We start from the raw sequence: 6,000 nt of genomic DNA on the forward strand, positions 1-6,000 counted from the left end.
AAAGCCTGCAAATTTTCATGTAGTTTCGTCCCATAGAACTAAAGATGTGAGCATTTCAATAATCAATTTGGCTACCAGTATAGATATATCCATATATAGATATTAATGGCCTGCCAAGGCCACATGGGAGACAACCGAAGCAACAAAACTGAAGCTGCCTGCCAGGACAGACATACATATACATATATATATATATATATATATATATATATATATATACACACTAGCTGTACCCTGCTATGCATTGTTGTAGCTCAATTTGGTGCAATATATAAAAATAATTAAAAATGAGAAAATGCATGTTTTTTATATGCTTAATTTCTCAGTACATGTAGGTACACAATTTTTTGTTGTTCCCTTTTCTAAGCTAATATAAAGATTTTATGGTTTGCTGTTTTTTTTTTGTTTTTTTTTACAGTGATCACCACTTATCAAGGCCCGGAAGCCACTCAGGGATAAGGGTTATTGCACACGTAACATAAATAAACATGTGAGAAACAGTCAATGTGCAGCTGTAAGCCACACAATTGAAAAGATTGTCCATGACCTTTGTTGAACAGCAATCGAATTGAAAAGTGCAATTTCCTAAAGTGAAATGTCGTATCCGATGGAATCATAGGAATGTGTGGAACGAAGATATCTTCACCTGTAAAAAGTCCTTTTAAATTGTTGCTTCTATCATGTTGTTCATTATTTTTACTGCATGCCATGTGCCATTGCAAAGCTTGGGTTCGTTTATATTTCACAACATAATTGGTACGCCAATTTTCAATTGTAGTACATGTGGTGGCATCCCTGGCAAATCTAGTGAATTCAAAAATTCTGTTGGATAGTTAACCACTTCATCTGCTTCCACAACAGTGTCAATGGACTTGTATGGGACTACCTCACTTGGAATTTTAAGCTCAATAATATTGTTAAATTCATGGATGTCTTTGCATTGAGCTGCAAGAATAGCTCGTTAACCAAGCCAACTGGAATTCTTATAATTAATTTTAATATCTGGAAAAACCTTTTTTTACCAACTCTTTTGATGTAACTAAGTTACAGAAATTAAATAGTCAACGAAATTCGCACTTAACTCAGATTAGCCGCCACTTTTCTGTACCCAATTTCCCACAAGTCATGAGAAAATTTCTCAGCGTTCTGCAACTGAACACGCATATTTTGAGTTAAATGAGGGAAATAGGCTAGTGTGTGTGTGTGTGTGTATATATATATATTGATTGCAGAAATTCCCCTTTGGGCCAAAGTACTGTAGCTTTGCAACAACAGATACCACATACAAATTTATTATGTCTAGACTATTAGTCACTATCTTATGTAACTTTAAAACACCTTCTAGACACAGATGTTATAATAAACTCCTCCATTTTATCCTAGGAACAGCATTATGACAATCGCAACCATCTTTAGAAGAAGTAGTTCCTATTTTTCCCTCTAAATAACAAGTTCTCCTACCGCCCCCACTAATCACTGGGAGGATTTCTGCACTTTTGACAGATATAGGATTTCACCCTTATTAACTAAATCATATACTCATAGATATACCATGATCTTTCCATTTGACAATTCAAAAAAAAAAAAAAAAAATTCTCCCTTACATTCTGCCAAATCTCATTGGCTGAGAGCTGACAATTTGTTAATTCCAGAATCTATATCTTATTACAAAAACAAACACTCCAGATATTTTCAAATATGGCGCCACTGTCTACAAGAGGCAATCGTTTTAAATAAAATAATCCAAATGCAAGCAATACCAGACACCATAACGTTCAGTGCTGGACATTTATATAGCTAGAATAATATCCATTCTAAGATGAGTAAAATTTTATAAACAGAACAGATTTGCATTAGTTTCATGTCCCCTTATGAAGATTACTTAATCAATAGTAAGAAAATAAAATTATTTTATGAGAAAAACAGATTACAATAACAACACACATTATATAAATTTCACTGGTTTTTGGTTTTATTACTAAACTTTGACATAAAAAAACTCATCAGGATTATTACTGAAAATCATATTTCTTTTACAAAAATTGAATAAAAGTTTCAAACAAATTTTATCAGAATAAAACAATGAAAAAAAAATCTTTTGATATTTTTTTTTTTATTGTAAATTAACAAATATTAATTACAAGTGAATACAAGTTAATTAAACTCAGTTTCTTGAACCGGAAAATGCTAAAAAAAAAAAAATAAATAAAAAAATAACAAAATTTGCTAAAAAGGGGGAAAAAAATGTAAGTTAAAAGACTCCTGACAAATGCTGTCATAGATAGCTAGTGTGTGTGTGTGTGTGTGTATATATATTGCAGAAATTTTATTCAATTTTTGCAAAAGAAATATGATTTTCAGTAATAATCCTGATGAGTTTTTTTATGTCAAAGTTTAGTAATAAAACCAAGAACCAATGAAGTTTATATAATGCGTGTTGTTATGGTGTCTGGTATTGTTAATATATATATATATTTAGATAAATGATAAAGTTTAAAGCATTAATTAAAATTTCAAAATCCAGCTTCGAAAATCAACACGTAACATTTATCCATATGTACACACACACACCTTTCAAAAAAATGATATTGGCACTTCTGCATTTTAGATTTTTTTCTGTTTTCACTTTTGAAGAGTTGCATTCGGGACAAAGGGAGACGATCGTTTTTTTGTTTTCGTTTTTTTTTTCAAGACAAACACCTTCTTTTAATTACAATCTTAAAATAAATTAAAACAGTCACTTTGGAAGATTTTTGTGGAATTTAGAATTAAATTAAAACAGTAAATTTGGAATATTCTGACATGTGTGAAAATAGTCATTAATAATTATTTGAAAATGTGTTTATTTGAGGGGGGGGAGATAATTTGCTTATTTTTTATAAGGAGTTTTTCAGATAAATTAAGATTTCTAAATAATTTTACACAGTTACAAGTGAAAATATGTTAATTGTTTTTTTCGGGACAGCGGAGGAGGGGGCATTCATAGGTTTCATAATAAATTAAAATTTCAAAATAAATTAAAACAACGAATAGTTCATTCACAAATTATTATGTGCTTTTCCAGATAAAATTTTGTGATTGTCTATACTTGTCCTGAAACAAACTCTTCAAAAATGAAAAACTAAAATGCCAAAGTGCTGTGATATTCATGAGAATAAATCATGGCAAATGTAAATTGTCTCAATACTTAATAAGGATCTCTATTCTGCTTTGCTTCAAGCTCTGAACATTTATATATATATATATTATTCCTTAATTGGAATTCATTTTTTGAGATGAGCATTATATATTAATTTATTTTTATTTCGGACTATTATTCTCATCTTTATTAGTTGTTGTTGTTTTTTTATCTTTTTATTGGTTTTTGTTTATTCACAACGTTTCGGCCAACTATTCCTCTGGCCTTCGTCAGGTGGTAACCGCGACGGATAGGAACTTCGAATCTCCTAACTGCATTCTCAGCCATCACTGCCATCCGTAGTTGTTGTCGTCTCACCACAAAAATGAATTCCAATTAAGGAATAATATATATATATATATATATATATATATATATATATATATACACACCAATCGGTACGGACCCGACTATGGAAGATCAGATAATAAATAAACGTGGATTTATAAGATCAAAGAATCCAACCTTGATCGCCCTTCGGGGCCCGTGGCGCAGTTGATAGAGACATTGTATCTCTACAGTTCCAGATGAACATTGTCTGAAGATAGCGGTTTCAATCCCACCCAAAGCGTGCCAGAGGTTAATTGGTCAAAATGTGGTGAGACGACAACAACTATGGATGGCAGTGATGGCTGAGAATGCAGTTAGGAGATTCAAAGTTCCTATCCGTCGCGGTTACCACATGACGAAGGCCAGAGGAATAGTTGGCCGAAATGTTGTGAATAAACAAAAACCAATAAAAAGATAAAAAAACAACAACTAATAAAGATGAGAATAATAGTCCGAAATAAAAATAAATTAATACTCTGAACATTTCTATTACAGTAGAACCCCAGAATACGGTGGCCCTAGGATACATTTTTTTTCAGGTTATGATGTGGAATACATTTTCTGGACCCTGGTTATGGTATTTGACCCTGCTTTACGGCGTTATTTATAATGTTATTTATACATGTGTATTATATACTGTACTGTATTTCTATAATTTTCAAAAGTAAAACGTCATTTTCTTTTCATGCATGTCGAATATGAATGTAAATCCAATGATAATGCTGCAACCCTCTGATCAAAATGAATTCTACTTATCCTAGTACCCCGGATAATGTAGTTTTGGAATATATATTATTATGTGTGTGTATGGGTGTAGGGTCTATCTCTAAGGCCCTAAGAGGATTCTGTGAACAAACAGTCAGAGAAACACAACTTATATGAAACATAAGATAGCTTGTATGTGACATTTGCTAAAAGGATGTTATGACTTTATCAAAAAAAAAAAAAAAAAAAAAAAAGCAGGGCTTTTAGTGCAGATTGTAAATTTGAAAAAGCAAGATGCAAGTTTTCCCCAGTAGAGATTGCCATTTATTTTGTTTCCGTTGATATATGAACACTAATGATGGCCTAACTATGGAAAAAAAGCACATATATGGTGAACTTATACATATAAGTGACCATGTCTGTGTGCGAAGACCAATCTCTACCAAACTCCTGTCAATTTTTGATTACAAACTTGACATTTGATATATAGGGGGATTTATATCTATGGAACAAATTCAATTTGGTTTTTAACCCGTAAACATATCTGCTAAAGGGTGAAAATTTAAAAATATTGGAACTTAGCAGGCGTAAGTTAACTAAACATGTTTTTTTCTGCACGTGCGCAGATGTACCTTTATATCTCCAACAACATTTGAAAAAATTTTTCATATGCATATAGATTCAGATCAGATGGTAACAAATAAGGTCCGAGAACTACAGTTCTTGGTTTCGCGTCTAGCTGATGGCACCCAAGTCATTTTTTTTTCTTTTAAAATCCCTACTATATATTGGGTACAATATAATAATCAATAGAGTATTGCCTCTATAATAATAAATATGGAATCTACAAAAATTAAAATATCATATTTAAAGCATATTTTACGATTCTTTTGTTGCCTGCATTTAAAGTAGTTAACAAAATTTTTTTTAAAGTACATATTAATCTTTCTCTCTACTATTATATAAAAGGAACTGTTTATCTGTCTGCTTCAGTTTGTTCCCTATGGACTCTAAAACGGTTGGGTTGATTTTTATGAAATTTCACGTGTGCCTGGCCGTGTTCTTAGATAGGCTTTGTGTCAGAATGTCTTTGATAGGTATCGATAATTGAAAAAAAATCCCATGAAAGAAGGAACAGGCGATTTTGACCAAAAGTTAACATCTTACACAGCCTTACATCACACGTGCATTTTAGAAGTTTTATTACCACACAAGCCGAAAGGCCCAAGATATAAAATTAACAGCAGGTTCTTTGATATGACAGGGGGCGCATTGTAAATGAATGTTTCTTTTTAAAACACAATTTCACAATGATACTTGACTTTTTCATTTTAAACTTCAATTCAAGCTATTATTACTGCACAAGCAGTAAGGCTAAGCATATCAAATCAACAATAAGTTCCTTGATATGACAAGGATGCGTTCAAAATGAAAGTTTCTGTTTAGAGCACAATTGAAGCATGATACTTGACTTTTGCATTTTCAACTTTAATGCACGTCATTATATATAAAAATAATTTATAAAATCAGCAGTAAGCTCTTTACAGTGGAATGTAGACTACAATACATTGTGAACTTAGTCACTGCAGAGAGGAATGAGAAGCTTCCTACAGGTACTTTGCAAGGAATCCCCAATTAGAGCAGGTAATGAATCAATTTGATTGAAAAATGGGCTATTTCATTGATTTCGATGACAATAAAAATATGAGGGTGTGAAACTTGGTTATTTCAAGATATAACGAACTTGAAGCATAAAAACTTTTACCAAAATGACTGACTTTTGCATT

General features: G+C 31.7%; 1 protein-coding gene across 4 annotated transcripts in view; it reads right to left on the reverse strand.

Moving 5' to 3' along the window:
- LOC145293233 (protein lin-7 homolog C-like) overlaps positions 1 to 6,000 on the reverse strand; it is a 79,210-nt gene that overhangs the window by 39,422 nt on the left and 33,788 nt on the right. The window lies entirely within an intron of this gene.

The sequence above is a fragment of the Euprymna scolopes genome, chromosome 14 (genome assembly GCF_053919585.1).
Source record: "Euprymna scolopes isolate OS-2025 chromosome 14, ASM5391958v1, whole genome shotgun sequence".
Taxonomy (NCBI): Eukaryota; Metazoa; Mollusca; class Cephalopoda; order Sepiida; family Sepiolidae; genus Euprymna; species Euprymna scolopes.